We start from the raw sequence: 21,307 nt of genomic DNA on the forward strand, positions 1-21,307 counted from the left end.
GTAAGTACTTGTCTGGCAGATCACAAAATTCAACCAATTCAATATCTTCCTTTCTTAGGTACAAGTGCTATGGGATAAACATTTTGGCTTTAGATAATTGTTATTATCCTCTCCCACTCCCCTGCCCTGCTAGTCACAGCAGGATACATTCTTTGTAAAACTATTATTTTCCACCATTAGTGTATCTATGGTTTTTAAATGGATCTCCTAAGCACGAAGTAAGTGATATTAAGGAATTAATGCCAATTTTTACTTACCGTTGACAGCATTTCTTAAATAAGAATGCAAAAATATTGTCATGTCAAATATTAGATGGTGGAGCTAACCTCCACCCTCACCCCCAAAGTAAAACTACTTATCTTCCCCTTTAGAAGCAACCTTAACTTTAACTGAACAACATTTTTATATATCTATTTGCATATAAACAGATTGAAATGCATATTGGCTTCCTATTGCTGCTATAACAAACTGCCACAAATTTAGTGGCTTAAGCAAGATAACTTCATTATCTGACAGTTCTGTAGAAGTCTCATGAGGCTAAAATCAAGGTGTCAGCCTCTTCCTGACAGTTACAGAGAAGAATCTGTTTCCTTGCCTTTTTCTGTTTCCAGATGCTGCTTACTTTCCTCGGTTTGTGGCCCCCTTTCTCCATCTTTAAAGCCAGCAATGACTAGTTGAGACCTCAAATTCTATCATTTTTGACCTTCTGCCTTCCTCTTTCCTTTTTAAAGACCTTATTGATTACCTTGGGCTTGACCAGATAGTCCAGGATAATGTCTCTAATTTAAAGTCGACTGATTAGCAACAACCTTAGTTCTATCTGCAACCTGATTCTACTTTGCCATGTATAGTAATATATTTACAGGTTCTGGGGATAAGGACATGGACTTCTTTGGGCATCTTGCTTGCAAAAAAATTTATACATATATATATAAACATATATGTATATCTTATATATATATGAGATAAATACTGAACTCTAAATAGATATTTTTTAACTTGGTGTTTTAATGGTTTTATTTTATGCTTTTTTCCTTTATTTTTTTGAATTATAGTTGATTTACAATGTTGTGTTAATTTCTACTTTACAGCAAAGTGATTCAGTTATACATATATATATATATATATATATATACATTCTTTTTCATATTCTTTTCTATTATGGTTTACCACAGGATATTGAATATACTTCCCTGTGCTATACAGTAGGACCTTGTTGTTTATCCATTCTATATATAATAGTTTGCATCTGCTAATCCCAAACTCCCAATCCATCCCTCCACCAGCCCCATTCCCCCTTGGCAACCACATGTCTGTTCTTAAATAGATATTTTTAAGTTGTGTTACTTTTTAAAAAATATGCTTCTAAATTTTAAAATAAAATGTTATAAAAATACTAGATGTTTGAAGTTATGTTTTTAGAACAAGCTTCAAGTTTAGAAAGGTTTGACTTTCTTTTAGAAATATGCAAAAAAAAAAAACCCAAACCCTTTCTGCTTCTCCTTTTGTCTATCTCTTGGTGTTTTCTGCTTTTGGTATAATTTTTGCATCATCAAGGTATATAACACTTAAACTCAGTCCCCAAAACTGAATTTCACAATTGGTTATCTGAGGTTTATATTCAAATATAGTCAACAGTCACTATCAATCATTTCTCCATTCCTGAGTTATTTATTTTAATTCTTCTCTCTGTTGCCTGGTATTCACCTTCATATAGTTCTTCATTTCAAGATAGGTTCACAGACATTGTACTTCCCTAGACCTTCTATGCTTAAGAATATCTGGTTTTGGTTTTGATACCTGGGTGATAAACATCTTGAGTCACACTTCCTTAACAGTAGGACTTTGCAGTAATTTTTCTATGGTCTTCTGGAACTAAATGTTGCTTGGAGAAGTCAGAGGCCAGCATGATTTTTTTATATGATAGTATACTTTTTTTTTTGCCTCAATGAATAAACATTTTTTTAATTACTTGAAATTTAATATTTTAACCAGGCTAAATTTTATCAGTTTTTTTTTCTGGAACATAATATCTTTAAATGTACTTAATCAGTTTTTCCCTTAATTTCAGAGAAAATTTCTACTATTACATGGTGGAATTGTATGTTCCTTTTATAGATTTTCAATGCTAGGACGCACATTATAAATTGCATTAAATCATCTTAATCTTCATTCCTTTGTAATACCTTATTTCTAATTACTTTTCTTTCTTTGTCTTTTCCCTCTGCACTTATTGTGAATGTCTTAAGACTTCTCTATGTCAGTACTTGTAGAACAACTGTGTTTACAGGTCTGCAGGATGGGTTTCTGGAAATAGGGAGGCTAAATTGTGGCCACCTACCTAAGGGAGTCATGGCATAGTACCTATGAAGCTGTGTTCCCATATCAACATTGACAATCTAAGCTATGTTTAGTTCTTTATAGCTTATAGAGCAATTTCATGTATATCATCTAACATTCACACAGTTCTGACACAGACAGAGAAATATTATTCCCACTTTTCAGGTGTGTGTAAGCAGTCAACTAAATCACTTGACTATAATGAGAATATTAGATAATGTTAATATAAAACCCATTGCTGTTTAGCTGACTCAGTCTTTTTCTTCCTTGCCTATCTCCACTATAAAGGAAAATACTCATTTTCCCAGCTATCCTTGCAGCTAGAGGTGGCCATGTGACATATTTCTGACTGATGAGATGGAAGAAATTCTGCTGCAGGGGTGGATTGGGGGAAAGCTTTTGCTTTTCTGATAAAGCAGTGGGCAGTGCTGATATCTGTCTCCCCCATTCCATCTTGGCTTGATGTGAACACAGTGCCAAGATTCGGGGCAGTCATCGTGGACCCATGAGGAAAAGGCCAGGAGCAATTCAGTTGACACCAGCTTCAACAAGGTTGAGCCATGGAACCAACGTCATCAGCCCCCTGCCTATCCCTAAACCCCTTATTACAGGAGAAAAATAGGCCTCTCTTTGTCTAACCCATATTAGTAATATTTTATACTACTTGTGGCCAAAGCATTCCTAATACTATCAACTGATAGTGTTGTAGATGCAAGGAGATGATTTAAGCTCAGTATCATGTATAAATGTATCTTAAATTTGAATAATAAAGAAATAGTTTATAAGTTATAATCATTTTTTTTTCCTGTTATTAACAAGATTAAGTTACCTCCCATAAGGAACAGAGACCTCACCTGGGAAGAAAAATTTTAGCATTTTAACTCATTGGGCAAGCATTCAAAATAAATTTTTCCAAGAAGCAAAGTTAATTTATGCCAGTTGAACAGAAAATAATATTAGTTTAATTCATTGTGCTTCCAAGTAAACCAGAAGAATATGAATGACTAAAAATTCTCTGTGTATGAATCTAAATATGTTTACTGATTTGCAAGACTGTGCTAGACACTGAATGATTATTTTCATTTACATAGTATAAGCAATTCACTTTCTCATACATCTTAAAAGTCTACCTACACAAGAGATAAGAATTATGTTTTTTTATATTAAAATTGATATAATTTCATGAATCATTTTCATTGACTGATGATTTATAAACTATTCCCCTTCTGGAAAACCATTATTTTTTGAAGCCTCTACTAGTTTCCAAAAAAAAAAAAAATCCCAACTTAATAAGTATCCTACCATGTTGTGACAATTTACAAGTTATGGGTGATCTGGGCAAATCTCTTAATTGGTTTTGAATTGTGCAGTTTGTCTCAGGATTATACAAACATTAAATAATTCAGAGTCTAAATGAAACCTTATAATGGAGCACACCAAAGTTGTTTAGGCAAGTTCTTTTTTTTTTTTTTTTTGATAATCAGATAATTACACATAACTAGTCATCATTACTTTAAACAAATTACGTTCTGTTGAAGCATGAAAGAGGTTTCTTGGCACTAGTTTAACTAATCTTATTGACAATAGGTGCCTGTTGGCAAAACCTGTTTATTGGTGTTATGGTTTGGTTATACAGCATGTGTAGTTACTGCTCTATAGTGAGTTCCTCTTAATTATATCATTTTTCAAATAAATATTTGTATCTTTTATTTTGAAAAATCACAGGTTCGGTCAGCTTGGCAAATGTGTATATATTTTCAATACAGAATGCTTTGTCTTTTATTCATTGTAGATTATCTGTAATAATACACTGCTTCATGAGACAGCACTAGTGAAGAAAAACAGGCAAGCAGTTATTTGCTGTGCATTTAAGTACTTAAACGGTCACTCTGCTTTCAGACATCCTTGCCTGACTAATTCACTGGAGTCAAATGGTTTAGAGTGCTGTGTCATGCCAATCAAGAGCATTAGCATCGTTTGTGCATTGGAAAAGCTTGTGTTCTGAGGAGGGAACCTTTGGCTCTGTCTACAATGATTAAGTAAAATTGAAAACTAAGGCATTTACTCAACTAATTCTGGCGAAAAGAAAAAAAATGTGGGGTTAATTATTCCAGTAGTTGTAAATGGTAACAGAGTTCAGTAGATAAGTACCACACACTATCTTCTCATTTTCTACAACTGGAATGTTTTTCAGTTTCTGTAGAATGAGGGGCACACTAGGAATACGATCACGGAACATCGCTTAGGGGATGGTCAGAGAAAAGGGGACAGCAAAATTTTCCATCTCTCATTGCTTTACAGGCTTATCAGGTCTAGGTAGGATGATGATAAACCATTTCCACATAGTTGAATATACACCTAAAAGATCAGCAGCCTTTGGCCACTTAACTTTTTTTTTTTTAACATCTTTATTGGAGTATAATTGCTTTACAGTGGTGTGTTAGTTTCTGCTGTATAACAAAGTGAATCAGCTATACAAATACATATATCCCCATATCCCCTCCCTCTTGCATCTCCCTCCCACCCTCCCTATCACACCCCTCTAGGTGGTCACAAAGCATCGAGCTGATCTCCCTGTGCTATGTGGCTGCTTCTCACTAGCTATCTACTTACATTTGGTAGTGTCTACATGTCCATGCCACTCTCTCACTTCGCCCCAGCTTACCCTTCACCCTCCGCATGTCCTCAAGTCCATTCTCTATGTCTGCATCTTTATTCCTGTCCTGCCCCTAAGTTTTTCAGAACCATTTTTTTTCTTTTAGATTCCATATATATGTGTTAGCATACGGTATTTGTTTTTCTCTTTCTAACTTACTTCACTCTGTATGACAGACTCTAGGTCCATCCACCTCACTACAAATAACTCAATTTCGTTTCTTTTTATGGCTGAGTAATATTCCATTGTATATATGTGCCACATCTTCTTTATTCATTCATCTGTTGATGGACACATAGGTTGCTTCCATGTCCTGGCTATTGTATCTAAACAGACTTGCAGTGAACATTGTGGTGCATAACTCTGTTTGAATTATGGTTTTCTCAGGGAATATGCCCAGTAGTGGGATTGCTGGGTCGTATGGTAGTTCTATTTTTAGTTTTTTAAGGAACCTCCATACTGTTCTGCATAGTGGCTGTATCAATTTACATTCCCACCAACAGTGCAAGAGGGTTCCCTTTTCTCCACACCCACTCCAGCATTTATTGTTTCTAGATTTTTTGATGATGGCCACTCTGACTGGTGTGAGATGATACTTCATTGTAGTTTTGATTTGCTGATTTGCATTTCTCTAATGATTAGTGATGTTGAGCATCCTTTCATGTGTTTGTTGGCAATCTGTATATCTTCTTTGGAGAAATGTCTATTTAGGTCTTCTGCCCATTTTTGGATTGGGTTGTTGTTTTTTTAAATATTAAGCTGCATGAGCTGCTTGTAAATTTTGGAGATTAATCCTTTGTCAGTTGCTTCATTTGCAAATATTTTCTCCCATTCCGAGGGTTGTCTTTTTTTTTTTTTTTTTTTGCGGTACGCGGGCCTCTCAATGTTGTGGCCTCTCCCGTTGCGGAGCATAGGCTCCAGACGTGCAGGCTCAGTGGCCATGGCTCACGGGATCTTCCCAGACCGGGGCACAAACCCGTGTCCCCTGCATCGGCAGGCGGACTCTCAACCACCAGGGAAACCCTGAGGGTTGTCTTTTCGTCTTGTTTGTTTTCCTTTGCTGTGCAAAAGCTTTTAAGTTTCATTAGGTCCCATTTGTTTATTTTTGTTTTTATTTCCATTTCTCTAGGAGGTGTGTCAAAAAGGATCTTTCTGTGATTTACGTCATAGAGTGTTCTGCCTATGTTTTCCTCTAACAGTTTGATACTGTCTGGCCTTACATTTAGGTCTTTAAACCACTTTGAGTTTATCTTTGTGTATGGTGTTAGGGAGTGTTCTAATTTCATTCTTTTAAATGTAGCTGTCCAGTTTTTGCAGTACCACTTATTGAAGAGGCTGTCTTTTCTCCATTGTATATTCTTGCCTCCTTTATCAAAAATAAGGTGACCGTATGTGCGTGGGTTTATCTCTGGGCTTTCTTCCCTGTTCCATTGATCTATATTTCTGTTTTTGTGCCAGTACCATACTGTCTTGATTACTATAGCTTTGTAGTATAGTCTGAAGTCAGGGAGCCTGATTCCTCCAGTGCCATTTTTCTTTCTCAAGATTGCTTTGGCTTTTGTGTTTCCATACAAATTGTGAATTTTTTTGTTCTAGTTCTGTGAAAAATGCCATTGGTAGTTTGATAGGGATTGCATTGAATCTTTAGATTGCTTTGGGTAGTAGAGTCATTTTCACAATGTTGATTCTTCCAATCCAAGAACATGGTATATCTCTCCATATGTTTGTATTATTTTTAATTTCTTTCATCAGTGTCTTATGGTTTTCTGCATACAGGTGTTTTGTCTCTTTAGGTAGATTTATTCCTAGGCATTTTATTCTTTTTGTTGCAATGGTAAATGGGAGGGATTCCTTAATTTCTCTTTCAGATTTTTCATCATTAGTGTATAGGAATGCAATAGATTTCTCTGCATCAATTTTGTATCCTGCTACTTCACCAAATTCATTGATTAGCTCTAGTAGTTTTCTGGTAGCACATTTAGGATTCTCTATGTATAGTATCATGTCATCTGCAAACAGTGACAGCATTACTTCTTCTTTTCCGATTTGGATTCCTTTTATTTCTCTTTCTTCTCTGATTGCTGTGGCTAAAACTTCCAATACTCTGTTGAATAACAGTGGTGAGAGTGGACAACCTTGTCTTGTTCCTGATCTTAGAGGAAATGGTTTCAGTTTTTCACCACTGAGAATGATGTTGGCTGTGGGTTTTTCACATATGGCCTTTATTATGTTGAGGTAAGTTCCCTCTATGCCTACTTTCTGGAGGGTTTTTATCATAAATGGGTGTTGAATTTTGTCGAAAGCTTTTTCTGCATCTATTGAGAGGATCATATGGCTTACTTTTGAAGAATGACACTCAGGGTTTATAAGCTAATTATTGTGATATGGCATGCTAAGTTATTAGACACTTTTTGTTTTGAGTGTTAGGAAGTCTGTACCCTTCAGCTTAAAATATTCCGATACTTATATACTTTCAAAAGTTTAAAAAAATTATGCTGCAAGGAAAAATGGGTCAAATTTTTCTTTTATATTATCTTCTAAATTTTATAAAGCACTTTTATAGGATAAGTGCTTTTACACCCAGAATCAGTTACCAAAGTCTTTCCTTTCCCTGCTAATTTCAATGCTAACTCTGTTATAAATGAAGTTTGCTTACAGAGGTGGGCCTTATTTATGTGGGCTTCCTGTAAAGGTGAATTTTCTCTTCTGTTCCATTAATCTATTTGTCTAACCCTGTGGCAATGTCACCTAGTTTAGTTTCTATAGCTTTATTAATTATTAAATTTTTGATATCTGAAAAGGAAAGTCTCCTCATTTTGAGTTTGTTTTTTTTTTTAATTCAGGAGCACCTGTTATTTTAGAATTAGCTTACAGGTTAAAAATTTATAGGAATTTTAAATAGCAAAAATTGACTCTTGTTATTAACAGGTATCTATTATTTTGTTATAAATCACCCTAAACTTAATGACATAAAAGAATAATCATTTTGGTTTTCATGTATCACAGTTCTGGGGTTCAGCTGGGATCAGCTGGACAGTTCTTTCTTGGGATCTTTCATGTGGTTTCAGTCTGATGATGATGGAGGCTGGACACATCTTAAGGCCAGTCATTCACATGTCTGGAGGTTGAAGCTGGATGTCAGCTGTGACCTCAGCTGGGATGTTGGCTGGAACTACTCCACACCTCTTCTCCCTGTTGTTTCTCTACTTCCCCATGACACAGGGACTAGATTTCTAGAACAAGCTAGTGTCACAAGGGGTCCAGGCAGAAGTCACATCAATATTTACAACTTAGCCTCAGTATCACATACCATCATTTCTGCCACAGCTTAACCAATTAAGGGAGATGAACATAGACCCCTGTCCTCACCTCTCTGTGGCAGAAATGTCAATAAGGCATTGTAAGGAGAATAGATGAGAAAGGAAATCTTACTGTGGCCATATTGGAAAAAAATGACCTGCCACAATTCTATAGATCAATTTAGGAAAAACTAACATCTTCAACACTATTGAATTTTCCTATCCATTAACATGGTAAAACTCTCTTTATTTAGATTTTCTTATTGTATTTAAATAAACTTTTATTTTTCCACAAATATCATATACATATTTTGTTAGAATTTTCACTAGGCACCTTATTTACCTTTTATGTCATTGTAAAGGTTATCTTTTTTAGAATATATTTTCTAGCATTAGTTATTGGTATGTAGTAGTATTGCTCATTTTTATATGCTAATTTTGTATTTAACAAAACTGCTATACTATCTAATTAGTTACAAAAAATTACATCTATATTCTATTGAATTTTCTACATAGACAATCTTGTCATCTCTGACTAATGATGATAGGATTTTTTTTGATGATAGGATTTTTTTCCAATTCATTTTAACACAAACTTATACAGTACTTACCACATTCCAAGCACTGTTTTAAGCACTTTTAAATAATAACTAATTTAACTTTTCTCCATCAAGGTAGGTATTATTATCTCCATTGTATAGACTAAAAACTGAAGCATATAGAGGATAAAATACTTAGCTAGTAAGTTTAGTTATTGAGCTTATTCATTACTTAGTTCACAAGCAATACAGAAATGATTTAAACCTAGGCAGTCTGATCCAAAGTCTATACTCTTAAACATTAAATCATATGGCCTCTAAATATATTTTCTTCCTTTTTCTTCCTTTACTGTACTAGCTGAAGTTTGTAATATAATGTCAAACAGAATTGGAGATAGCAGGCACCCTTTTGTTTTTTATGATATTAAAGCCAATGTTTTCATTATTTTATAGATAAGTACTATGTTTTGTAGATTACTGTTCATCAGATTAATGTAATTCCTTTCTAGTTTTACTTTGCTAAGTTCTTTTCCTTCCTTCTCTTTTCTTTCATCACTTTTTAAAAAATAACAGCTATCTATGTATGCCTAACTTATTGAAGGATTTTGCTAAATCTATTAGGAGAATCATGCTATTTTTGCCCATTCATCTCTTAGTTTGGTAAATTACATTATGTGATATTTCTAATGTTTAATCAATCTTCCCTCTGGAAAGAATTTCATATTATTACACATTGCTAGATGTCAGTGTTCTAATATTTTGTTTAGGAATTTTGAATTTTAGTTTAAAATGAAATTGACAATTTTTTGTCTCATACCTCATATCACGTTTAAGGTTGACTGAAAAAGAACTGAAATGTATTGATATTTTTCAAGTTGTCTTTTTATAAATTCCGTTTGAATTTCCTACTGATAATAGAGGTAGTTGGTATGATAGCAATTTTTAATAAACATTTATGTTTTGATACTTCCTTTATGGCAAAATGTGTTGAATTTTTACAAGTATTCTGTGTACTTGAAAATAATAGATATCATTTCGCAAAACTTACTGAAATAGTAGATTCAGACAATGGTTATCATGGATAAAACCATTAGGAGAAAGGTTGATGGAGAATGAAGCCTGGAGGAATCAGGCAATCACCAAATGAATCGGCTGATTTTTGCATTACTAAAGGAAGGACAAACAGAATTGGTGCTATCTCATTGTAATGCAAGAATGTTAAGTAATTCCACCCTTCCCAGTCCCAAATTGAGACAAAATCTATTCAAGCCTTTAGAGTTAAATTCCGTTTACAGAGACTAAAGAAGAATGAGGAACAAGTTAATTAACACCACAGTGAAGCAATCAGATAAATCCAGAATGTGAGATCTTTTTAGAAATGACCCAGTTTCTTTAATCAGTCAATGGCCTAAAGAAAAACAGAGGCAGGGGGTTGGGGTGGTGGTGGAGGCGGGGGTACTTCCCTGGTGGTGCAGCGGTTAAGAATCTGCCTGCCAATGCAGGGAACATGGGTATGAGCCCTGGTCCGGGAAGATCCCACATGCCGCAGAGGCACTGAGTCCACGCGTCACAACTACTGAGCCTGCGCTCTAGAGCCCGCAATACTGAGCCCATGTGCCACAACTACTGAAGCCCGTGCTCTGCAACAAGAGAAGCCACTGCAATGAGAAGCACACACACTGCAACAAAGAGTAGCCCCCACTCACCACACCTAGAGAGAAAGCCCATGCACAGCAACGAAGACCCAGCACAGCCAAAAATTTGAAAAATAAATAATTAATTACTTAAAAAAAAAAAAAAAGAAAAACAAGGGGTAATAAAGGAGAACAGCTTCTTTGACCTTATTTCCAATAAACCAAGTGTAAGACACATTCTTAGACAATCAGGATAATTTTAATATAGTGTGGACTGGATTTTGGATGATATCAATAAATTATTGATAATTTTATCGGAAATATTTATGTTATGGTTATGTATAAACAAGTTCATGTTTTTTAGAAATTCTTGCAGAATTATGAAGAGATGGTATAATAACACAGTCAAAATTTGCTTTAAGTTTTGAAGGAAAAAAAGAAAAGAATATGAAACATGTTCTATATATGTTCATTAGATCAAGCTTGTATAAATTTTTTCAAATAAATATCCTGATTTATTTTTCTCAATTAATTATAGGTATAGTTAAATATTCACTTATACTTGTATTTGTCTTAATTTTTGTTTTATATATTTTTGAGGATAAAATCTTGCTTTATATATTTTAGGTGCATAATATTTTAAAATTTTTTATTTTCCATTGTACTGAGTCATTCATCATTACTTAGTTATCTCCTTTAATCTAAGTAATCCTTTTTAGCTCAGTGTCTACACTGTCTGATATTAATCAACTGCACTAGATTTTTTTTCTCTTCCTTTTTTTGGGGGAGAGTATAGTATTAGTGGTATACCTTTTGCATTCTTATACATTCAACCTATTTGCATTTTAATGTACTATATATGTCTATTTGTCTTTCATTGTGTCATTTACTCCATTTAGATTTATTATAATTATTGATGGATTCAGGCTTATTTCTACCTTATTTTGAAGTACAGATTGGTCACACCTTTTCTATATGTTTCTGCTGTCTTTATTTTCTTCTTTTGAATGAACAGAATATGGTCTCTGATTATATATTTTTTCTTTTTACTTAACACTCTATTTCTTTTAATGATTACTTTAGGAATCTTAACATGCATACTAATTTATCAAATTCTAAAGCTAATCATTTTCTTTACTCTCCTTCTGAACAAATGTTAGAAGACTATAACTTTGATAACTTCTTCCCTTTTCACGCATTATTGCTTTATGGATTTTTATGTAATCTTATTTTTTTCTTTTAGAAACACAAAAGTTTAAGTATTGTTTTATATAGTCAATGTTTGTTTAGACTTCCCAACTTATTAGTTACTTTTTTTGATCCTTATTCTTCCTTGCATCTCAGACCTTTCACATTGAACTGCTCTTATTTTACCCTTACTCTTGAAAAATACTTGTTGAATTCTAGGTTCACAGTTATTTTCTTTTAAGGCACTGAAGGTATTCTATTGTCTCTGGCTTCCACTGCTACTGACAAGAGGTCAACTATTAATTTAATCATATTTATTTAGACAATTTATTTTTCTGTCTGATTTTGAGATCATCTCTTTGTCTTTGGTGATATCCAGCTTTAGCATTATATATTTAAATGTGGACTTTTAAATTTATCCTACTTGGGATAACTCAATCATGTGTTCTCCCTTTTTGTTTTTGCTGTACTACATTCCAGATAATTTCTTCAGATATAGTTTCCAGATTATTAACTCTCTTTTTATCTGTGTCTAATTTGATTTTAAAAGTACTGAGTTTTATATTTCAATTATTATATTTTTCTTTCATTGATCTCTTTGGTTAATTTTATACTTGCTTGGTCATTGTTCTAAATAAACTCCCCTCTCCTACTCATTTTTATCCTCTATATTAATTTATTAAATATACTAAACCTAGTCTTTTTTGATATTTCCAATATAGGAAGATTTCGGGTAACATTCATTCTGCTCATGTTTCCTGTTGCTTTTTGTGTTTTGTAATTTTTGAAATTGAGTTCATATTCTTTGAAACTTTACTCACACCAATTTGTTGTGGCTTAGATGGAAATAGGCTCCTTTAGATAGAATCTGCATTTACTCTGGCTAGGTGCCTGGGGACACTAGTAATTCAGCATCACTTTAATTGATGCATGGCCTGAATTTTATTTGAACATATCCAGGCACTGTGGATTCCGTCTGCAAACCCAGCCAGTAAAGATTGGCTTGTGGTATGAATTCCCAAAGAAGAAGTCTTTCCTTTAGTCAAGGTTCAAGATGAGCAGTTTATCTTGCTGATCCCTTGGGAAAAGGTAATATTTCTACTTACTGAGAGTGTGGCTCTTTAGGGTCCCAGCTTTATGGAGAGGGTCACCTTTAGATGCCATATTCTTCACTTGTGAGCACTGCAACCTTTGAGAATGTCAAAAGGAAACAAGTTTAACTGGGTTTGATCATTGCCCTGAGGACAAAAATTATACTAACTGTTTTACTTGCCCCTTGGGTTCTTACTTTCACTTCGTTTTTGACCTCTGAGAACTAACTTTCTTCCCATGCTACTGATATACCTAAAATATGTATTTTTATATTCAAATCAATACTTTTAGTTGTTTATGTGGGAGGATTCATCTCTGTTAAACCACTGGAAGAAACAGTTTCAAGAACTCCCACACCACCTTTGTCTGAGTAAATTACTTAAATGACTGGGAGAACTATCTTAAAAGTAGCGAATCATGTGCCTGGGTTTGCGCTAACCACATTACTCACAACTGGCAAGATGCAATGCAGCTACAAGTGGCTCCAATGGTCACAGTAAGTAAGTGTAAATACCATAACATTCTCAGAAGGCTCACATGACACCACATTAACCTAAGAGAAGACACTGAAATTCATTAGGTAGTTCCTTAGAACTTAGAATCTTAACTTAGATGGCAATAGTGGTGACTACAATAATAAAGTCGTTTGGCTGAGTCAGTGAAGGAAACTGGAGATTTGGGTTTGGAGTTAAAAGTAGTGAATATGGTTCTGGATTGTCTGCCCACAGGTGTGTCTTCTAAACTCACCTCTGCCATTAATGGTTTCTGTGAAGCTAGGCAAGTCGCCTCTCTTCTCTGGGCTTTATTTTACTTATCTGTAATGTAAAGACGCTGAGGGCATGTGAGACAAAATCTGTGGTCTCTCAACCCTCAATTACCACTTTATATCTCCTCTAGGGTCACCATATTTCTTCTGGTAATATGCCCACTACTCCTAATGTTCGAAGGGTTTTTACTTAGTGATTCTGAAATGTTTCAAAAGATAATGAAATTAAGAATCAGCTGACTCAGATTTTACTGGAATAAAGGAAAAAAGAAACCCAGATTACCCTACACAAGAGTTATTTATGAATACTAGGTAGCCAAAAGAGATTTAAATGTAAGATATATCATAAATCATATTTTTTATGGTGAATTGTTTTCCCTTGCTCAAATTCCAGGTAATTTTCTTTTTTCTTTTTTTTTTTTTGCGGTACGTGGGCCTCTCACTGCTGTGGCCTCTCCTGTTGCAGAGCACAGGCTCCGGACGCGCAGGCTCAGCGGCCATGGCTCACGGGCCCAGCCGCTCCGCGGCATGTGGGATCTTCCCGGACCGGGGCACAAACCCGTGTCCCCTGCATCAGCAGGCAGACTCTCAACCACTGTGCCACTAGGGAAGCCCCCAGATAATTTTCTTATTGTTGTTGTTCTAGTATATTCTGTTAGCCCATTGGCTATGTTGTGAAGCTAATGAAGCTCAGGGTTTAGGGTCCCTGATTTGTATGTGACTCTTCCAAAGATCTTTTTCCTCTCATTTTAAATAACATTAATTAAACTAAATTACATTAAATAACATTCCTCTCAATTAAATAACATCAACTTTTGTACTTAATTTTTTATTTGTAATTTTATATATTTTTCAAAAGTGGGTCACCCAAATTGTATAAATGTCAGGGCCCACAAAACCTGAGTCTGTCCATTTTATCCCCTTGGTTGATAAAAGAATACATATTTCCTCCTCAATTTCTTTGACTTATCACTTCCCCTAACTTTCATTAAAGAAAGAAAGAAACAGACAAACAAAGGGATTTTGATTCAGGTGTATTTATAGAGGAACATGTTTCAATATGGCTCTGACCTGTTAAAACCAGAGAATAATTTTATCATTATGCAAAAACTCTTTTATGATTCATTTCCCTCCAAAGCTCAAACTTTCTCTCTTTTTGTAAGCCTATGTCCTTAGAAGAAATAACTGGTCCCTATAGTGGCTGTAACATTATAAGATGTGATAGTTCTATTGAAGAAAAATACATGTAATATTTTAATTCATTTTCCAATTTCGACTGAACATTCCTACCACCATCACTAGTATCTTATAATTTCAAAAGCATTTATGTACAGCTGAATTTGGAAAGGGATGATTTATTCAATTGCTTCATGTAGTTTGGAAACTATGATAACTTCAAACTATGTTAACTTCAAAATAGAATAGATTCTGTTTGTATTGTTTTTACATTAAAATTATACTCTCTCACACAAACATATATATATATATATATATATATATATATACACACACACACATACACTATGTACTATGGCTGGCCATTTCTAGGAATTTGGGTATTTTTGTCAAAGAAAAGAAGCCTATTTTAAGATTTTATTTTACATATTTTATTTTTATTTTGAGGGGAATCCAAATATCTACACCATGAACTTAGATTCCTATAGCTGCCAGAACTGACAGAGAATTAGCAAGGCAGAGCCAAGTTCATGCAAGACTGTCTACGGCACTCTTATAGCTAAAGACAAACCAAAATATTGACTAGTTCTTCTCAAAACAGCATGTATAAGTTGTGGCTGAAATAAGCCTGATGTAAGAAAGAATACAGATGGCAGTATAATCATAGGCTGGGTCTACACAGTGCCAAACAACCCATTCAAAAGTGAAAAACTCAGTCGATCACTTGGTAGTTTTGTCTACATGCCACCAAGCAACAGGCTTGACTGACTTCTTCCCAAAATTAACTGAGCTTCTGACTAGACTGAAGCAGATGTTTTATCACTATGTATAGTCAGTATTAGTTATCAAATCTATAATTCAAGTAAGTTTCTTGATGAATGATGAATTTCTTTCCTACATCAAAACAACGTGAAAGTGGTAAACAAAGATCATCTGCAGTTTTTAATAATTTTACAGCCTAGATTATGCATGTGCTCTGCACAGTTTAGAGTATGACTGACAAATAGGGTCTCTTCACTTACATGCCTGTCTTTAATATTTCATTAATTTACTTGGCATCACTGCAACTCAAATACCCATCGAATGGTAACTAAAATTCACTTTCTTCCTTTACTCAACAATTTCCCTGGTATATACAATGTATTTGCCATGAATATATCAAAGGACTACCTCCATTTACGATGACTGCTTTTGACATCTTTTTCTAGTTCTTAAAAAAAATGCCTCTTTCACTAAAAAGTAGATCACAAAATCCTTCAAGTATTTCATGATTTAAAAATAAAAACAATGAAAAAAAGCCATTTTCAAAATGAATTCTGTGTGAGCAGAGATCTCACGCCTTTGGTCTCTGTTGTGCCTCCCCGCATCTAGAACAGATTGGGCTTTGATATCTATTTATTAAATGAATGATTAGATGAATTGGAGCACACCATGGTGGTAGCCGTTGACAACCTGTGGCCTGGTAAGAAGGAAGTGGGGGAATAAGGGCTTTAACTCATTCCCCTCCTGTCCTACAAATGTACTGCCTGTGCAGCTGTTGCCGAAACCCCATTGCAAACAAGAAGTTGAGGGAGTCTGTCGAGAACAGAGCTGGGTGGAGAAGAATAGGCTGTGGATCTAGAGTGAGGCAAAAATGTAATATTCACTATCTGCACACTACTGTCCTAGTGTGGAATTACTGAGGATAAAGAGTTTGGCATACATTATAATTCTTACAATTTTCACACATAACACACATGAAAATGACATATGTGTGTATATATGGCTGTATGTATAGGTCAGCAGATAGATCGATGGATAGATGATAGATGAAAATGCTCAACACCTGAAGTCAAGATAATTGATTCCTTCCCACATCCCTTGAAGATGTTGTGTCAAATAAACTTTAAGTTTCTTTCCAACTATATTATTCATCGACATGGGCTCATGTGAATGCCCTGAGAGACCATTTACTTTTAAAAAATGAAAACTTTTATTTAATTAAAAACGTAAAACATGGGCTTCCCTGGTGGCGCAGTGGTTGAGAGTCCGCCTGCCGATGCAGGGGACACGGGTTCGTGCCCTGGTCCGGGAGGATCCTGCATGACGCGGAGCGGCTGGGCCCGTGAGCCATGGCCGCTAAGCCTGCGCGTCCGGAGCCTGTGCTCCGCAACGGGAGAGGCCACAGCAGTGAGAGGCCCGCGTACCGCAAAAAAAAAAAAAAAAAAAAATGTAAAACATATTTTAGAGAAGCTGGAAAATACAGAAAAGGGTAAATGAGAAGTACACAAGTGCATAAACAATGCTTCCAGGAATTATTCTCTCCTCAGCCTCCACAAGGCACTTGTCAGGAAATAGGATGGTTTTCTGGGTCCATCTCTAATCACTTCCTTTTTTTCTGACTCTGTCCATCTTCTATCCACTATTTTTTATATACTGTCGGTTCTCTTCTTTTCAAGCACAAAGAACAGGCAGAAGAATGAATGGGGAAAAAGCAAAGGACTCCACTCTGGGAAAGCATCTCTGGAAATGTTTACTGCATCAGTATTAATATCTTCCACAGAAAAGAGGACTTGCCTGCCTTCTGAGACCACAGAAGCAACTGCCTTTATTCCACGTTACCTGTGACATGCCCTAGGGTACAATCTCTACGTGCTTAATGCACAGGTCCTTTGCAGTGTTAACAGTGGGCTGATGGGGAAATTGTACTTTTATCTTTATAAATTTCTATATTTCATTATGTTTTCAGCTAAGCAATGGATGGAGTCTGACTTAGCCCAAGGACCTCTTTCCTGTTTGTGGGGATTTTTTTTTTTACCTTCACTTTAATACCAGGAAGAGAAAAACTTTCTAAACTTACTCAAAGGATATGGAAAATATTTCGTCAAAGCTCTGAATTTCTTGAGCCTGACTTTTAAATAAAACCCACCCAAACAGAAGGAATTGAAAGATTTAGGGGAAAAAATCATAAAGCACTTATTTTCAGGTTGGCTAAGAAATTCTGTTTGTTTAAACAGAAGCAAACTTCCCATAGCCATTCCCTACCACCCAAACCCATAGCCCTTTCTTTCTGGAAGCATGCATGTTTGCCCTGACCATTAAGGAAGATAGATGCAAATACCTTTTCTATAAGAGGTAGGTCCTTCTTTTGTACACTATGTTAATAATATACACAAGTCAGGGCTACCAATACAGAGAACACTCTTAGGACTTCCCTGAAATCGTTCACCTGAATATCATGTTAAAACAAAAATAATGTAGGTCTAGCAGAAGAAAACATTAGGTTCTATTACCATTATCTTATTTATCTGTTTATTCAAACTCACCTCATTGAAAAATTTTTTTAAGTATTTAAAGCAGTGATCCTGCAATATATCTTCTTTGCTCAATGTGATAAGAACCAAACAGAGCTGCTTTAAAATCAAATGGGGGCAATTCTTTCTTTTATTTTTCCCAGGACATTTAGGCCTCCAGAGTAAACTGTTAATAGATGTAGAATGTTTCTATTGATTAATTCAGTGTGCCAGCTATGATATGATTCACAGAAGGCAAAAGAAATGCCAATGCTTTCATGACACAAAGACACATTATCGAGAATACTGTCTTTGGCTCTCTCACAACTGGTAGGCAAGTTTTACAGAAAAAAAAAGAGAAGCCTTTACACCCGAAGTGGTGCTAACGCATAACTTAGGAGAGCTGTAATTGACATATTCATAACTCTTTTTCCTGTAAATGTTAGGTTAGATATTATTTAGTAATCCTTTACTATTTCAGAAACTGGGTGAAGATTTGTTTCAACTGAAGAATGAACTGAGGTACAAATGATTTTACGTTGGGACAAGAAAATCTCTTAGGTTGGATAAGGTATCACGAATATTTTGGCTATGTTGATACACATAAACAAATGGTAAACTGAAGTAATTAGCCTTAAAAGTCAGGAAAATAAAAAGCAAGAGGTTTTAACATCCATTACAGGAATCTTAATGGTTTGTTTGATTTTGCTGGTATACTTGTTTTGTATTTTATTGGACTCTTTGATTTGGAAAATTGCCTTGATTCACCATTTTACAAGCCTAGACAGATAATTAGTTAATAAGCTTACATTAAGCACCTACTCTGTGTCAGGTTTGGAATTATAAGGATCCTATTTAACCTCAAGATCTGCAAAGGTGCCAAACAACTAAATTTTAACAGGAAGATAGCAAGTATTTCTAAAAAGACTTGACAGTCATAGCACTTTCTGAAATGTTGAAAATGAAACTCTTATCTCATGGCACAATCAGCCTTGTTCCAAACCCAAAGTGCATTGAAAAGTGTGGGTTGAGTGGGTCAGGTTTTTATCCACCTGGAAACTTTGTGAACCATCTCAAAACAGTGAGCACGTTCCTTGATAACTGCTTTGTCCTTCTGTGTCTACAAACCTCTGATGTGGACTCCGTGACAAAAGCCTTATCACAGTCTCCTTCCTGGGTAGCTAGAGTCTGGCAAAGGGGACCACAAGAGACTTTCTCATCTTCTGAGAGCTTGGGGACCATGTTGGCTTCTTCCAAATTCTTTTTTTTTTTTTCTCAGCATCAGAGAGGAGTGCGTATCCTAGGAATAAACCCAGCAGATACAGTAGTAGAGCATGCATGACTGGGTGAGGAGAGATGCATACTTGGTCCAGGATATTATTCAACTGGCTTTTCTCCGTGTAAGAGAAATTCTGTGTGACAAGCAGTAAAGGAATACCAATCTCTGGTCGCTAACAATAAAAATAGTATCACATAGACAGAAGTAGCCTTTAAACCTCACGGTTTCTCTATATTTTCCTCAATTGTCACTTCTTTGGACACCATCTGTATCAAAGTATAATAAGAAAGCAATTCCAGGAGACTATCAGTTTAAAAGGAAAAAAAAGTAAAAGAAAAGAAAAAAAAACACAGGCCTGGAGAGGGGGCACCGCTCGGCATCAGGTCACTGAGTGTATTCATTATTTGTTCCCATTACCATGTTATGTCTTAATTACTCTGGTTTGGCTTCCCACCCAGGGTCACTATGTCACAGCTGGTTTTCTGCCCATCTCTAATTAATAAAGGCTCATTTAGTATCCAAGTTTTTGAAATAAACCTCTGCTGAAGGATACAGCAGAAATAAAGAAACAAAAAGCAAACCAGAAATGATCAGAGTTGCTCTGACAGTAACCTTGTAACATAAAGAGGCCTTTGGTTCAGGCCTTCTCTGGGTTACTTTTTAACCTGGAAAAGAGGTCCATTTGATTTGATTTGGAATTTCTGGCATAATTTGTCAGTGGTCAGATTTCACCCACAGGAAGAAAAGTGACCAAGGTTGCTAAACGCTCTACATCATTTGGGACTTTTTAAAAATGGTTATTCATTCATGCTTCTAGCATGTAAATTAATATTATTTTGCAAAACACAAAGGAAAACTTAACGCTTTCAAATGGCAATATAAAAAAATAACAGGCATTCATCAAATGATCTTATTTTGTTTCTGTGTCATTGCTTCTTTGAGTATTTTGACACAATAAATAAAGACAAATTATGTAAGAGCCTTTTCTAATTTGTTAACTATAATTCCAGCCAATAAAATTTTACAAATTTAAAATACTCACTTCAAAAATCTCAGTACAATTATGTGTAAGCCTCTGTCTCTATGTCTCAGTCTGTCTCTCAGGCTCACATATGCACACATGCTACCAATTCTATTTATTAGAATCCACACAGCTCTGGAACAGATAGCTCATCTGCATTTTATCAGGTGTCTCTATAATTAAAGCTTATTGTAAAGTGAGATATTATTGGTATATTTTATTACTTGTCTATGAGAGGCTGAACAAAGTAAGAGGCATAAATGAATTCAGTTTTACAGTACTTTGTTTTAAACAAATGTCACTACCTACACACACATACCTAATTATCAGTTCTTACACATTCTGCCAGATATCAAACCGATAGTTCATAAGCCACACACACGACAGGCAGTAAATATATTCCCCCTAATTTAAAATTTTATTGCAAAATACCCTCTGCACTATGTTAACCTACACTAAATCACACTCCACGCTCAGCTTTACTGGTGTTTACCTATTTCTGATTCAAAAAGGAAAACAGTACTAACTTCTATTTCTAGAGATCTACAGAAATAAAATTTTTTAAAAGAGAATGACTATATGTAAGGAAGGGATTCAAAACAATGGCACAAGAGAATTGACTTCAACTGTAACAAGGGAAAACAGAGGAAGCCAAGACACTTTGTTTTTGAGTGTGGTTTCTGTGTCCTGATCATCAGGGTTGTTGTGCGCATCTCTGTACATTTCAAAGGCTCCCACAAGCAGCCAGGCAAAAATTAACGTAAAGATGAAGGCTCTTGCAGACGAACCGGGCAGTTGGTTTGAAGGCATGTGGGCTATTGAGACGCTGTGGACAGTTTTTCTATTCAAGCCCACGTAAGTGAAGGCCAGCCCATCCTTTTCACAGTGGGGAAATTCACTCCAGGGAGGACTCCTAAGAGGAGAGGTCACCAGTGGGGCCTTTTTCTCCCGTCTACAGACAACTGCTTTCCTATCAACCTAAAGGAACAACTTCTCAGAGCTCAGCCCCAACAGAGGCTCCATTCCACTTAGCCCACAATTCTTC

The 21,307-nt window shown here is 35.4% G+C and overlaps 1 long non-coding RNA gene across 6 annotated transcripts in view; it reads right to left on the reverse strand.

Moving 5' to 3' along the window:
* Positions 1 to 21,307, reverse strand: part of LOC307196374 — a 606,711-nt gene that overhangs the window by 62,489 nt on the left and 522,915 nt on the right. For 5 of the 6 annotated variants that reach the window (XR_013831117.1, XR_013831118.1, XR_013831119.1 and 2 more), the window contains one exon: positions 12,763 to 12,845. This is a non-coding gene — a long non-coding RNA (uncharacterized lncRNA). Of the gene's footprint in view, positions 1 to 12,762; positions 12,846 to 19,090; positions 19,700 to 21,307 lie in introns of those variants that run through there. The other variant, XR_013831122.1, reaches the window with a different exon arrangement.

The sequence above is a fragment of the Stenella coeruleoalba genome, assembly GCF_951394435.1.
Source record: "Stenella coeruleoalba genome assembly, chromosome: 13".
Taxonomy (NCBI): domain Eukaryota; kingdom Metazoa; phylum Chordata; class Mammalia; order Artiodactyla; family Delphinidae; genus Stenella; species Stenella coeruleoalba.